The sequence below is a fragment of the Protopterus annectens genome, chromosome 8.part0, assembly GCF_019279795.1.
Source record: "Protopterus annectens isolate FY-2018-M chromosome 8.part0, PAN1.0, whole genome shotgun sequence".
Taxonomy (NCBI): Eukaryota; Metazoa; Chordata; order Ceratodontiformes; family Protopteridae; genus Protopterus; species Protopterus annectens.
The window spans coordinates 104,182,751-104,199,388 of NC_056741.1; the positions used below are offsets into that span (position 1 = coordinate 104,182,751).

The following is a 16,638-nucleotide window of genomic DNA, read 5'->3' on the forward strand; positions in this document are numbered from 1 at the left end:
CCTTCTCCTTTCCCTCTACACTTCTTTCTCTCTTTCTTCTCTCTTCCTGTTCTTCTTCTCTTCTCTTCTGTTTCTCTTTCTCTCTCCAACAGATTAAACCAACCATGTTAATAATCTTTTTTTTTGTAATGCTTTACTGAACAACTATATTTTAGTATGTTCGTTAAAATGTATATTCTTTTTGTACTTAATTTTTTGTAAATTGTCTCTTTGTAATTTAGTATGTGGGCCTCTACTGAAAATGGACATATATCCAGCTAGACTAGCCCAGTTAACAAATGTAAAATAAATAAAATAAAAATAAAATAAAATAAAAAAATAAAAGGTCCCCGTATGGCTTTTTTAGTTCACTTATTAGAATTTTCTCTTGTGCACAATTATTTTGTGCTTGACAATGAGATATTTTTGCAAAAAGAGGAAACAGCAGTTGGAGCATCTTATGCTCCTTCATACTCCATTATTTTCATGGCTCATTTTGAGAATTTATTCATTTATTCTACCAATTTTTTTCTCAACAAGTAATTATTTATAAACATTATATAGATGATTTAATCTTTGTTTGTAAGAGTGGAATGAGGGAATTTGATGGATTTATAGAGGACCTGAGCAAGAACTTTTTTGGTTTGGAATTTACATACAAACTGCATAAGGAGATAATACAGTTTCTTGACAATGAATTATATATTGGCAGAGATAATTGGGTACAATTTAGACTATACATAAAAAGTACAGTTGTTATCAACTTTCTTTATGCTAATAGCATGCATCCCCTACATTTATTAAATTCTTTAACTTTCGGGGAATAAAAACATGCTTTAAATAATACGTCGAAGAAATCGCAGCTAGATAATGAGTTTTTAAATTTAAGAACAAGCTTTTGAGCAAGGGTTATTCTATGGACATATAAAAAAAACCTGAGGCAAAGTTGATGGGGGATGGGGAAGTAGGGTATTTGCGCAGGACTACCAGGTAGAGAAGCAGGGAGGAAAGATGGGAAAACATGGATGCCACAAGAGATGAACTGAGGAATAGTGAGAGAGACATCCATTTTGTTAGCAGGCTATCTCCATTTTTGGATACACTGAGGAATTTGGTCAGTAGTTTCTGGTCTATTATTAGCCAGGAGTAGATGCTGGGTAAGATGTTTCCCAAATGGGTAATCTTTTCATAGGGAAGTTTTTGAATTTAAAAAGAAATTTAAAATTTAAATAAAGTTCAGGATGGGTGATCTATTTGGTCTCATTCTCCTGTGGGAGATGTAAGGCATGATGAAGAATGAAAACTCTAACTGACAGCAGGATAAATGGGAGAAGGTACAAAGCTACTGACCATTTTGATTGCCGCTCTTGTGGAGTGGTATATGCCATAGGTTGTGGGTGTACACTCACAAGTTGGTACATAGGGCAAATTAGGAGAATGGTTCAAAAATGGATATTAGAGCATCTGGGAGACATTAGAAACTGTAACTTGGACAGTCCCGTTGCCCAGCATTTCCATTTAGTGCATGCAGGATTTGATAGTATTTTTTTTTCTATAGTGTCTTGGCTAAACCTCATGTTGGTATGGGAAGTGAATTTGCACATAGGTTGTTAGAAATGGAAACTAGGTTCATTATTGATTATAGAACCTTGCAACCCAGTGGTATGAAATTAGACATGAACTTCAATGTATAATAGTTTATTGATTTATAAAAAGTTTTCTGATGAAGGTACATTTTTGCACTGAGGTTTTATTCAGATGGGGAAAAACTTTGTGGTGTTTTTGTATTTGATGTATGGGAATTGATTAGTTCACTAAGTGTTTTTAATTAAGCAACAATTATGTGTGAAATTAGTCATACTCAAAATGTAGCATTATGGTGTAAAATGTATTCATTGAAGGCAATTTTGCTGAGATACCAGAAGCACCAGTAAAGTTCGACTTGTTGCAGCCATCTATGGCTGTGGCTCCTTAATTGTTAAAATTCACTAAGAGATATTTAAGTTGAATTTAAATAAAGACACACTGCTATAAATTGATGAACAGAGAAATCATTCAGTAGTTATTGCTTTGAGAGATTTAGTAGTGACAGATGTTTTAGAGTCTGCACTTTGTCTTTTGTTTTTTACATCAGTACAGGAGTTCTTGTCAGGCGATCTCTTTAGGGAAGGGGATAACCAATCTATGTCTTCTGGAATAGATATTATGTTGTTGTTTTGATGAATAAAGAAGTTTCTTCTAAACTGTTAAAAGTTCTCACTTGGCTGGATAAAAAAGTTGTACTTTAATATTTTTTTTAAGTAGTTTTATAAGTGCCCAGCATTTTTCTCATATCTGGTACTCTGATGGAATAATCATTATCAAATCTAATTTGGATCTGGTTATATTTCAGAAGGCCTTTTCTTCAAGCTGATTTGTACGCAAGTTCCTTATCGAAGTAGGATAATCATTTTCTTACAATTGATCTAGGAGGTGTAGAGGACGAGGTTGAAACTGGTTTCCCTATGGCTCTATGTGCTCTTTCTATGCCATAGTAGATACCCCTTTTAAGTCTAAAATCTCAGGTATCCATGTATTCAAGAATTAAATAATATCCTCACCTTCATTTCTCTCAGGTAATCCAAAAATGCTGATGTTAGGTCTTATTTCCCTGTTCTCAAAATCATCAATTTTGTTGAAAAGCCAGGTATTCTGCTTAAGGAGAAATTCATTTGGAGTTTCTTCTTCCTTGAAGCTTCCCTCAATATCATTTAAGGAAGCCTTAATATCTCTTATTTTAGTTTGATGTTGCTGAAGCTGTTCTCTAAAGACATCAAGTTTGTTTTTGGCAGTTTTCTTTGAGATTTTCCAAGTTTTCTTTAAAACCTTCCATTTTCAAAGACAGCGCTTCTAGAGTAATAGACATCCACTGCAGTTCTTTCTTCAAGCCAGTTTCCGGGTGAGAATTCCTTGAGTTATTCATTTTCACAAGATATGAAAGTCTCTTAAGATAATTTGGCAATAAATCTTTGTAGTTTTTTTTACTAAAGAAGGCCAATTATTTTCCTGTAATTTTTAATAATTTTGTAGAGCTCTACAATTGTACTGCTCTCAGTTGGCCATTCAGGCTCCACCCCTCATGGTATTTTCTGAGGAACTGGGAAACTTCAGTGCTCTCCCACTGAAAACTCTGGGACATTATATCAATAGTCTCAGAGAAAGAGACACCCTGACAGGAAAAATCAGAAACTGAGTACTCCTCTGAGTCTGAATCAGAAATCTGCAGACAATACCCTGAATCCATCCTTGAATCTTCCTGTTCAGATTCAGAATATTGAATCTCTTCAGGAAAAAGAGGCATCCCTCTTTCTTTTACCAGAACTGCTCTACAAGAAGGATCAGTAGCCTAAATTAAACCATGAGCCAGTCCCAGTAAATTACTGCTACCCAAAGAAATTTGAGGAGGAGTAGATACATATTTGCTTTTCTGTTTCTTTTTGACAGGAAAATTGAGTGAACCATGTTAATAAGAGCAGCCACTGCTTCTCCAGGGAAGGCACAGATTCTGACATAAAGGTAAACCTTCCCCTGTTCCCTCTCCCAGGATCAAAAAGAGTGACTCTCCCTTACCAATTGAGGGGACTGTAACACCCACTAAGGAAGTGGCTAACTTCTGGTCCTCAGTGGCTGTAGATGCTACACCAGAGTTATTCAGATTAAAATATGAGTAGTCTTGAGGTACAACCAATGGCTGCAGAAGAATTACCCATCTGCAGCTGAAGCAAGCTGTTAGATTGCTGTGGTCAGAAAGGCTAGTTTCCTAACTTCCTTTTTTTCTTTTTGTGGATGGAAGAAGGACTAACAGTGGGACCAACAATCTGTTCCCTGGTCAAGCTGGAATGGTGCCCTCTTGCCTGGGAAAAACAGCAAATGCCAATAAAACTTCCAGTCCACAGAAATTCCTTTTTTTTTTTACAGGAAAAAAAACATAGTAAAAAGCATTTTCAAGCAATATGGCAGCCCCACAATGGAAAATAAAACACAATTTCTCCACAAAAAGTACGTTGTTAGTTAATTTACACTACTTTAAAACAGAAAGAAAAAAAACGATTGCTCCATTTAAAAGTATGTTACAGTCTTAAGATGGTCCACTAAAACACAACACTCCTTACTTTAAAATAACTTTCCTGAAGAAGAAAGTAATAAAACATTAGTAAATATAAGAAAATGGAAAGTCTTTCCCTCTAAAGGGAACTTATCTGCTCAGCAAAGGAAAGCACGAGCCATCCACCGATCATTGAAAGACTCAGAGGAGAATATTCTTTGGCAGCAGTAAAGCTCTGAAGGAATTTACTCCAAAATGTGTCTTTTAGTCAGCTCATCTTGAGTTGCTGACAGTTTGGGCATGTGGAAAGTGCCCATAAAGCTTTGGGAAGCTGGCCGGCTGTTGTATCCTTGCCAGGATATAACCCATATGGCTACTAAAGCAGTGATCAGTATGAAGAACATTGTTACTGATTGGTCTAGCTATAAACTACTGTATTCAAAGGAGTTGGATGTTTCTATTGTTGTCCACAAAGGGTAGTAATATTAAGTGACTCTGGTGATTTTTATTTTCAGTTTTTGGGTGGCGCCAAATAGCATGCTTTTTGTTTTTGTGGAGTTAAGTGTTGCATTGTGGTTAAAGAGTCAGGTTTTGAAGTTGTAAAGGTCACTTTTCAGTTGTACTTTAATTGTAGAGTATCAGCACCTATTGATTGCCATCAGCACAGAGGGTGATATGTAGAATAATTAGGTCATAAGGTAGCTTATTAATGAAAATACAAAAGCTAGGCTAGAACCTCGGGGTATTCCGATTGAAAGAGGTATGGGCTGAGAGTAGGCAGAGCCTAATATAATGCTGAAGAATCTGTTTGACAAGAAGTACAGGCTGAGTGAAGGTTGAGCCTAATTTAACTTTGAAGTCTCCGATAAAGAGTATTCAAACTAAGTGATGAATATGTTGCCAACATTAACGTTCTGAAGACTGAGTAGGAGAAGGTAGAGGAGGTTGCACTTAATTAGGTCCAAAGGCTTTTATGAGGTCAGAGAATTTTAATCCTTTCAAGTTACTGTTGTTCATGCTGAGGAATATGTTATCAGTTAGGCAGGGATGCCCTGTCACTGTGCTATTTCCATTCAAAAATCCATGTTGTTTTATGGTGAGATGGGATTACTGAATATAACTCAAGAGTCGGATAATGATATTATTTTATTCCACATTCCCAAGAATGAAGAGGAATGAAATAGGGTGAATGTGTGAGGTGTTTTGAGGTTTAGATTGTTTCTGGATGGGGTAATGGGTACTGTTTTCAGGTGGATAACATTACATTTTGTGTCAGGCAGTGTTTAAATATGTAATGAAAAGGTTGAGTTAAAATTCCCTGCAGTGATAAATAAACCAGGGGAAATGAGATCTAAGTCTGTGTGCATGTTTCCATGTAGATTATTGATTTCTTTGTGCAAGTCTTTTTGAAATAGAAGGGAGGAAATAAAAGGTGGAGATCAGGAAGTAGGGAGTAGAGATGCTCTTGATAGTTGTGAACAGTGGCTAAAATCTCTGACAAAGTCAGAGCAGGAGAATTGTCCTTAATTACTCTGGTGAGGATTTGTTGTTAGAGTTTTTTATCCAATAAGCAGAATTCTTGTACCAGAACTGTTTAGGCTTATTTAAGAGGGGAAGGTCACTTGCTTTTGAAACACTTTGTTTTGTGCTTCTATAAAAGTCTTACGGCTTTTCCCATTTAGGGGTCACCACAGCGGAACTCTGGTCTTCTCATGATTGGCAGTGGATTTTTATGGTGCCAAGTTGCCAGCTCGACGCCCAACCTTCAAAGAAGGCACACCCATTCACGCACCTACCTGCATGTCTTTAACATCACTTCAACCATGGGAAGGGCATGCAGACTCCACACAGAAGGCGCTCCAGCCGAGAATCGAATGGGAGAACCTCTTGCTGTGAGGCAACAATGCTAACCTCTGCATCAACACGGCCTACTGCTTTGTGCCTCTGTATGAATTGTTTATCCAATTTCTAGAGTTTAGTAAATGTAACACTGTTGTCAGGGGGATTGCATTGTTTTGTTCCTGAGTCATAGGCTCCATCCCTTAGCTTGAGAAGATATTCCGAACTGCACCAATGTTCGAAAATCAGCAAAGCAAAAAGCAGATTCACTGATTTTCAAACTCAACTTACAAATACAGATCGTAATGCAGGGGACAAGCCCCCTTGCACCCCTCACACCCCCCCTACTTTATTATTCGAACTCCAAAGTCGCACTACAGTGGGGAAAGTGTCCACTTCCCAATGCCCACTATAGTGCACTCTGCACCCACATTGGTGAATCTGCAATGAGCGAATGTCAATATGCATTCACTCATTACACATTCGATCCATTTATATTCCGCTATCTGACATCTTGAAAACTTACTTCTGGACAATGTACTTTTGACTGTTGGACTTTCAGCTATTCAAAGGTAAACCATGTAGGATGGGTGGGAGACAGACCATCTGAGAAGAGGTAGAAGAACTAGCAGGAGGAGAGTGGTGAGACAGCCTTGGGGTATCATGGTTGGAGTATATGATGGTATGGAGTTATGTGTGAGGGGTAGAGGTTGAATGGTGATTTGAAATGGAGTGGTTTGAATGACTGATTAAAATTTAGCTAGCATAGGTACTGATTTATGGAGTGAGAGAAAGGTTTGTATACTGTGCTGTTTTGGTACTTAGGAAAGCAGCCTTTAACAGGAGGTTTGGAGAGGGTGCACAGCAGGTGGAGATGAGATCAGTAAGTATAAAGCTGATAGTCCGGGGGTAGCTGAGGAAGTGGGGGTAGGAGGGGAAAGAATCTGGCAAAAACCCCTGCAGTGAACTGGAATCCATCACTGCAAACATATTCTGTAATGACTGGAAGCTGCATACCTAACACATGTGTGGTCCTAGTCTGTTTAAAAGGAATTGGCCAAATGAAATTAGAAAGCTGCCCAAGGTAGTCTATTGAAAGTACTACTCCAGGGAACTGGAGAGTGTGCAGTATCAAAGACCCAGACTCACAGCTGAAAAGCAAGCTCTTATATAAAGTATGTGAATAACTTTCACAAAGTATCACAGCTTTCTTACTATCCAAAGTGAGTTGTTGCATGCCCCAAAATGAGCTGTTGCATGCCCCAAAATGAGCTGTTGCATGCCCCAAAGTGAGTTGTTGCATGCCCCAAAATGAGCTGTTGCATGCCCCAAAGTGAGTTGTTGCATGCCGCAAAATGAGCTGTTGCATACCTTGCTTGTTTTGGCAACTGACTGTGTACTAGAGATGAATGGTGATCTTCAGGGGTGTGAACAGCAGTGTGAGGCACGTACTTTGTCACTGAAAAGGCTGTTTATCTGGGAGTGTCATCTGACAGCTGAAGGAACCTAGCCTGGCTACAACTCCTATAAAATGGGAGGAGTCAAAATGAAGTTAGATAGCAATATTGAGAAACAATAGATTTGGATTAGAGAAAGTCAAATGGATTTTTACAGGGAAAGTAAAAGACCATCAAGACCAGGGAAAGTCTACAAGTTGAAGACAAATGTGGAATGTTATTAATAGGAAGGGTAAAGGATAGGTAAAAGGAGTGAATACAAGATTAGAGGAGTTAAGGAAGAGAAAACTGCAAAGTGCAGATTTGAGAATAACATTCATTCAATAGCGTACTACAAGTCATATTATGAAAAGATGCACCTCAGATATTTCAGGAACATATTCAGAGGTAGTTAGTTAAGTGGCAAATCATACCCTAAAGCTTTTAAATGAAAGATATTGGTTAGGGTGGGAGGTTGGCATAATGGTTAAAGTATTTACCTTATGGACACAAGGTGCAAGGTTTGATTCTTACATGGGGTAATTGGCTAGACTTAAAATGGCTCTAAAGGGCAGCTAGCTTAATACTAATCTATGAACCTATATGAAATAGCAATGCAAAATTATAGTTTACAGGCCACATCCGTGTGTGTGACTGACCACAGCATGCTGCAAGGGACAAATATCCAGGAGATATACAGGAATTATTAAACATCAAGAGGTGGAATGTCAAAGTTTAGAGAGCGGTTCAATGGGAAGAGTCAGTCTGGCTACTTGGGGATGGAGGTGGGAGGTGGGAGGTGGGAGGGGGATACAAGGTGTGGAATTAGATTATTCTGAGTAACAAGCCTGTATCCATTTCATGGAGACAATGAGTAGGCAGGAAAAGGACTTGCTGACAAGAGGTTTAGCATTTTATTACTAACAATTGTCTTTGCATGCAATGTAAATCATAAAGACTATCAGTTATAAAACTTACCACAACATGCATTATTGTTTCCACTATTTCCTGCATTCCAATTGCAATTCTGTCTACTCTTTCTAATGCCCATTCACATCGAATGAACACACATACATAGTGTCGTGTTCTGTCCAATTAATAACCTTCTTTATCTGCAAATTATACTTTAACTCTACCACTCACACAGGTACCTCAGCTCAACTAAATATTTTCTTTTACACACAAAAAGAAAACACAGATTATCCCATACTACAAAGTGATAAATTCAAACATGTTTCTATCAAATGTACGCATATGTACTTTTGTCAGAAGCATATACATATTCCTACAAATGCAGATATATGCTACCTATTTGGCATTTTATTTTTTCCTTCTCAAATAATGTTGTACTATAATTGTTATTTGTTCTGTTTCAATGGTTAAACATCTTTCTTCTTTGAAAGTATGTATTTTTACTTTTTGTGGAGATTTTCTTATGGAGCCACCACACAAAACAGATTTATAGGTTATTACTAGGATAATGAACCCAGGGCGGTCTTTTCAAGCCTAGCCACAATTTTCAAGGGTGTGAATTAAACCCAGTACTTTCTGTGTGGAAGGTAAACACCTTAACCATTATGTCAGCACCAACCCCTTATTCCAATCCCCAACCTCAAATATATATAAAAAGGATCTTTATCAAGGCCCAGCCAGCCTAGTCCAATCAACACACATAATGAATAAATAAATTAATTGAGTAATATAAATTGCCACTGCCAGAGCCTTATTGTACATTAGCATAAAAGCTACTCCATAGTCACATGCTAAACTAAGGCAATAGTACTAACCTGATTTTATTGGCCAGATATAACGAAAGACAGAAAATGGCACTAGTGGGCATGAACTCAGCAACCCTTCTAGTCAACAGTGACCCAGAGATCTGGATTAGCTAATCTGAATGCTGATGGTTTGTTGAAGTCATGTAATCCATTACATTAAATGCAAAACTTATGGTTTTGTGCTAGGATGGAGGTAGTTATCATACATTGGAAATAAAATGCGTTATGCGCCATTAAAAGTGACGTGTGTATGGGAAACGCTCATGTAACATTTGTTGCAAACTCGCATGTATTAATTAGATAATGAGGCAGTAATTGCCAGGTACTGCTGTACAAATGTAGCTAGTGTGCAAACAGAAAACCAGGAAGTGATCTCCTCATTTGGAGGTTCAAAAACAGGTAAGCAGGGGTATTTTTGTGGAGTGAACTTGGTGGAAATACCAACATTATAGGAATGGAATATGGGCCAGGGTGAAGCCTACAGTCAAGAACTTTCTAAAGACAGTCTATTTGCTAGAAGGGCTGTACAAGACTGTGTATATCTGGTGGTGAGGACCCTGAATTACTCATCTGTTAACCTGAACTAAAAGGCAAGCGAGTTGTTATTTTAATATTCCCTTTGGATCTACAGAATATTGTGTGTGTGTGTGTGTGTGTGTGTGTGTGTGTGTGTGTGTGTGTGTGTGTGTGTGTGTGTGTGTGTGTGTGTGTGTGTGTGTGTGTGTGTGTGTGTGTGTGTGTGTGTGTACTTATGTGTAGTGTGTGTTTTATCTCTCTCTCTCTCTCTCTCTCTCTCTCTCTCTCTCTCATTATATATATATAAAGAGAGAGAGATATTTGCATGTATATATCTATATATTCATCTATCTATAGGTGGATATACTAAAAATAATCTAAACAGCATAATACTTGACAGCAAAAATACATACAGAAAATATCTAAACTCATAAATATTGAAATGCAAAATATCAACAAAATATATCCATACCCAAAACCAATGTTTTTCTAGGGGGTCACACCCCTACACACACTGCTAATTATATATAGTCAATAGCCTTCAGGAAAAAATATGATGAACTGCATAAGATCAAACATTGTTTTGCAAGGGAAATCATTATCAGTGTGACTTCTAATTCTGAGCCTGCAATGATTCACTTCTTTACGGAGATTCACTTCATTGGGGAGATTTCTCATTTCTTTGAGCTGGTGTGACCATGGGTTGGTATAGTTATTATTTTATTGATTTATTTTTATTTTACATTTGTTAACCAGGGGTGTCTGACTGGGCTGAAAAGGCCCTTCTTCAGCAGAGGCTTGGGGAGAAAAGCTCCATATAGAAAAATTACAGATACATTTAGTTATTTAGACATGGTATATATAAGTTCAATGGGGGGACTAACACCCACATTGGGGGTGTGCAGAGGGATTTGCACAACTGTAAAAAAAACAAGAAAAAAAGATTTTCAGGCATTTTCTTTCATTCATTTGGAACGTCAACTTTCAGGAAGATAGTGCTTCACAGTAAAGCCATGGTAAGTAGTAGTAAATACTTTCAATACAACAAAATGACATTGTAGAAGAATCATATTGCCACGTTTAAAGTACTGTATGAGAGTCTGACCTGTAGGTGTAAGTAAGTTGTCAGTACAATAGACAACATATTGACCATTTGTTCAATAATTATGTAAGGTAAATGTTCTACAGTCTGTATATCACAGGTGTCAGCAATGGCCATGATCTCATTAACCATATGAAGTTTTAGTCAGTATTGAGCATATATTCTCAGTAGACAACACAGGAATTTAGATTTGCCATATTTCACATATTAAAGGGTGAAACACTTACTATGAAAAAAAAACATTCACACATTCTGCAAATTGAAACACAATTGTAAAAGCAAGGAAAAAAGTGTTGCATTTGACCTTCTTTTTATCTATCCACTTTCTTCCCCTTTTCATTTCTGTCCTATCATCCCATTTCCAACCTTTTATCTGGACAAATAATACATAACCACAACACATGGATTGGCTCAAATGGCTTATAAACCAATATTTTTTTTTCTTTTTCTGTTTTAAAATTATTTGTTGCCCAACAGTTAGTGTCAAGCTGCACCACTGGCTACTGATGAAGAAAGGGTAATGCTAGTTTCTCATCCAGTGGCAAAAAAGAAGAAAATGTCTAGCCATGCACTAAGACTTTGCCATCATTGCGCACCATAGCACAGCATCATTGCACATCAGTAAGCAAATGTGACATGAAAAATTATAATTATAAGGTGTTATGCTATTCGTAATAGCTTCCATGGCTTAATGCACTTAAGATGTGAAACTTCCATTTGACTGCACTGTGTGTGCTCATAGATCTAATATGCTGAAGCTTGGAAGCTGTTATACAAAAAATATTTGCAGTCTTTAATTGTAGTCCATTACATTGAGCATCTCTTTACACTCACAACCTGAGATCTTCAGCTGCATACCCCTGTAATGTTCTCTTTGTTAGTGTGACTGAACTATGGATGGGTTTTAATCCTGTTAGTGTGAATTCATTTTCATTAACATTTTCATTGATAACTTGACATTTGTGTTATTGACACCTGTCCTGTGGAAGATATGTGTCTTAGGTTCATAGGTTCATAGATTAGTACTAGGCTAACTGCCCTTGTGGGCTATTTTAAGCCTAGCCAATTACCCCATGTGAGAATCAAACACTGCACCTTGTGTCTGTAAGGTAAGTACCTTAACCATTATGCCAATCTCCCACCCCTTAAATAGATAATGGTCTGTTTAGTGGCTTTTAAAACACTACATACTGGCAATAAGCAGACACACACAAAAGACTCACAGATTACAATAAATAGTTTTTATTTTGTTCAAATGGTGCATGAATCTTGGTATAGAGTAATAGTGACAGACATACCACTCAACCTCATAGCACAAGAAATCTGGACAGAGCATAAAATAATGGGATCAAAGGCCCCAAAAATAGGGACAGATTTTAAACATGGCTCTAATAACCGTATAAAGTTGCTAGAATCACAGGCTTTGTGTTAGCCTGCATTTTTCTGAAGGATATGAAGTCTGAAACCCAAATGTATGATTTTATTTAGTGACTTCAATCCTCAGTGATTTGTCAGAAAACCACAAAATGTTATGAGAAACAGACCAAAATATGAGGCAAAAATCTGGACATTTTGTAAAAATCTGGACAGTTGAGAGGTATGGTGATGGACAAAGATAAGTTAGGTTAAATTACAGTTACTGTCTTATGGGAAAAACTGAAGAAAAATCTAATAATTTGGTGACTGTCAAGTGAGTGAGATTAAACTCAAGGCAAGACAGACAGCAATAATGATATAAACACATATTGAAATAATTATTTGTAGTCTAACGTGGTATAACTCTCATTGTACTCTTCTCGTGAAAATTAAGTATTTATGCATTTCACACTTCTGAACTGTCCAGATATTGACAGAGTGTCCTATTTTAAATTAAGCATAAAGGGAAATGCAAATATAAGCCCCATGTGCTGGAACTCCTGTATAAACAAACACAGTAGTATAAGAGAAAGACTGTCTGCTTCATATTTTTAACCCCTAGCTTCTGCCATTAAAAGGTAAGTAGGTCAGCAAAGAACTTAACCATAACACTAGGCAGAGTAAAGAGGAATATGAATTGAAAGTAGTTACCTACTCCATGGATTACGATAAGGATTTTTTTTTTAAATATCCTGAGAGTATAAAATTAACACCCAGCACTGCACTGAGCTGTAGGCTGACCCCCAAACCATACTCAACATCCTAGCTGACAAATTCACTTCCAATTTTATCCCACCCACTCATACCCATGGTCCCTTCTTTGAATCACTAAGCTCCTCTTATCCTAAAATTACTAAAGACCAGATTCTGTAAGCTCTATCCAAAACCAAAAAACAATAGTTTCATAGACCCACACAATGTAACTGACTGTGTCCTTACTGGTACAATGTGCACCATTTCTGAAGCCCTTATAAACATTTTCAACCATAGTCCTAGACAGTATATGAATCTGAGCCCTGAGGGATAGCCATCTTGATCATCAACATCAAGCACCCCATTTTCTATTTCTATATGGGGGGGCATGGCATCATGTCAGTGATCTCCACCTGTCGTGATTCACAGCCGTTATCCTACCTTCTTTGACAGTCATATCTGAGTATCTTAAGTCTTCTCTCATACAAGCAATCCATCTTTTAGCTGGATATCCAATTTTCCACTTGTTTGTTCCCGTTTCTCTCAAATCTTCTTTACCAAATCATCATTTCCTTTCTAACATGTGACTAAACTGCCGTAGTCTGTCATGCAAGACAATCTCCACAACTGGAGTTACTTTGAATTCTGCTCCGAATTCCTCATTTCATCTGTCCCATGGCGTGCATCCTGCTAGCCATCTCAGACATTTCTCCATTTTCTTAAGTTGGTCTCTCTTCACTACCTAGCTATCTGTGTCATAAGGCAGCACTGGCTATATTACTGTTTGATTTATATTAATTTTTAGCTTCTTTGTCATTCTTCTGTCAAATTCAACCCCTGTAAGTTTGTGTCAGTTGGCTGCAACCTTTTGGATTCTTTCTCTAGCCTCATCATTTGGACTTCCATTGTTCTAAACCAAATATCCTGGATAACTGGAGCAGTTGACCTGTTCCACTACTTTCCCATCTATCTCAATTTTCAGCTTCTTTAGATTTCTCCCTTTAGCTGCTATAAGTACTAACACTTCACTCAGTTTCATTCTATGTGCCTTTAGTTTTACATTTTGGTCTCCTACAGTTACTATTCAGTCTGCCTATAGTGCCACAATATCTGCATGCAGCAACTTTGCTGATCTGTTCTCGTCAACACTCATATCTAATATAGTCTATCACCTGTGCAAACAGGTGTGGTCTCTGAGGTGAACCCTGATGCACACTCATTTCCAGTGAGATCCCCTCTATAAGAAACATCACTGTTTATGCTGTGCTGTTGTATATAATCTGCAATAATTCCACTGTTGTTTCTTGGTCTTTGAACTATTACAGGACTGCTCACATTAGCTTTCTTGGGACCCTATCATATGCTTTCTGCAAGCATAGGAATAGCCAGTTAGACACATTTCCAACTTTATTTTTCTCACTGCAAGCATCTGTTCAGTTGTAGTCCATTTTGAACTGAATCTGAACTGTTCATCTCCCATTTTACTTTCAACTGCTCTGCATATTCATGTATGAGTTACCTTCACCAGCACTTTCATGAAGTGAGAGAGGGGTTTGATGCCTTTGCACTGTCAAGATCTGTGAATGTCCCCCTTTATTTCCAAACTCTGTGACTTTCACTAGAAAGGATATTCTCTAGCCATTTTCCCTTAACTCAACTGACATCTCAATCATACCTGTACTGACTTCATCTAAGATGCTGCATTCCCTGACGTCATTTTCATTAGTGCTCTTCATGCTTCTTCTATGATGGCATCTTATGCTTTCATCATAGCCTGTGCATGTGACAATGCAGCTTCTATGGAAGTGTCTTCATTTAGAAGCTACTAAATTACTTCTTTCATTTGGCTTTGATGTCCTTTGGGATGGTGAGAAAGTTGCTACTGGCATTCCTTATTTATGGTGTCTGTCAACTGGCTTCTTTATCCTTCTGACACTGCCTTGCAACCTCGTGGAGCCACTTTGTTTCATGTGCTGAGTCACTTTTCAAAGCTTGGTAGAGTATCTCAGATGCCTTGTTCTTTGTCTTTCTGAGTGTTCTCTTACCTTTTTTGTTAGCAACCAGTATTCTTTCTTTGCCTGGTCTATCTTTTTTATCTCTGAATTCCTTCTTGCTTTTGACAACTTCCAAGACTTCTGAATTCCTCCAAAAGCTTTCCTTATGTAGCTTATTTCATTATATAATGCTCACACATGCTGCTTTCCTTATGTAGCTTATTTCATTATATAATGCTCACACATGCTGCTTTGAGACACCGCCATTCTTCTCTTTTCCACCTGCATACTCAATTTTTTTCAGGTGCTACAGCCCTGAAAATGTCCTTTAATTCCCATTTTTTCACTCCTGCAAATTTCCAGGTCTTCAGACTAGTTTCTGTTGACCTTAGACCATTCTCCAAACATTGATTGCAGGTGATTTTATCCAAAAGTGATCTGTGATGAGGGCCAATGATTTCAGAAGGGATAAATTTGCAATGTCTAATTATCTTCGGTGTCCTTTACTTTATTAAGAAGAAGACTATTGACTTGCATGCAGTCCACTGTTGTACATAATGTCATTGACACTCTGTCTTGGAAAGCCATGTCTTGGCTGCCATTAAGTTATTTGCCAGACAGTAGTCTAAAATGACATGTCCTTTTTTTTTATTCCTGTTGCCTCACTCATGAAGATGTAGGAAGCCCTCATATCCTGATTGGTCCATCCAGATATGAGCATTCAAGTCTACCATTATCAATACCAATTCATTTTGTCCCAGTCTATCCATAAGCTTCTACATGAATGCCCTCTTTTCCTCTCCAGCACAGCCCTGTTACACGAGTCAGATTACCATGAATCTGTCACTGATGTTTAAGATATTCCTCACTGTTTTCTGAAGACTCCCTCTCTTTCCACAATCAATCATCATCATCATTATCATCAACAGCCTCCTTACTCTCCTTTCCTACATGGGTCACAATGCCGTGTAAACTACCACTATCTCTCTTTGTTCAGTACCACTCTCCTACCTTCTTCAACTGTCATGCCTGACTGTCACAGGTCATCTGTCCCACAATCCCTACATCTTTCTTCAGGATGCCCTCATTTTCTTTTGCCTTATTCCTGTGTATTCCAAATCTTCTTCAACTGACTGTCATCTACATTCATGCAAAGGTGCCCAAACCTTGTCTGCATTTGAAGCTACTTGGGGTTCCACTCTGAAGACCTCATTTCTTAATCTGTCCCATAGATGTGTATCCCACCGCATGGCTTCCCCAACTGCTCTGCCTTCACTGCCCAGGTTTTGGTACCATGCAGTAGTACTGGTTGCACAAATGTTTCCCCTGAATAGCAAATTCTGTATAACAAGCCAAGAGACTTTTCTGTATTGCTTTAAAACCTTGTCTCAAGAATACACAGGATATCTAGTCTCCTCTATACACCATTTCATCCACTTCAAACTCCACCCTTTTGGTGAACGTGTAAGAAGTATAGCAATCCTTAGTTCACTTTTGGCAGGTTCATTGGTTTTATGTCCAGGTTTTACTTAACACAGCTATCCCAAGTAATTCAACATGGAAAGAGATGATGATGAAATGGGGCAAGCTCAAGAAATAAAGAGAGATTGGGATTCTGGATGCAGATCCTTATGGAGAATAACAATAACCATGAGTATTATATTCATAGATTAGCAAAAGTATGCAAACAATTAAGCCAATGCAGAAATGGAGAAAAGAGATTCTACTGATAGGGATAACTGCAATTAGGGGTACACAGAATAAGCAAAAGGGGGCTGCAATTTACTGTAAAAAACTTGCA

At 37.8% G+C, this 16,638-nt stretch overlaps 1 protein-coding gene across 1 annotated transcript in view; it reads left to right on the forward strand.

Moving 5' to 3' along the window:
- Positions 1-16,638, forward strand: part of LOC122808150 (C-type lectin domain family 12 member B-like) — a 190,267-nt gene that overhangs the window by 131,924 nt on the left and 41,705 nt on the right. The gene's annotated exons all lie outside the window — the stretch shown is intronic.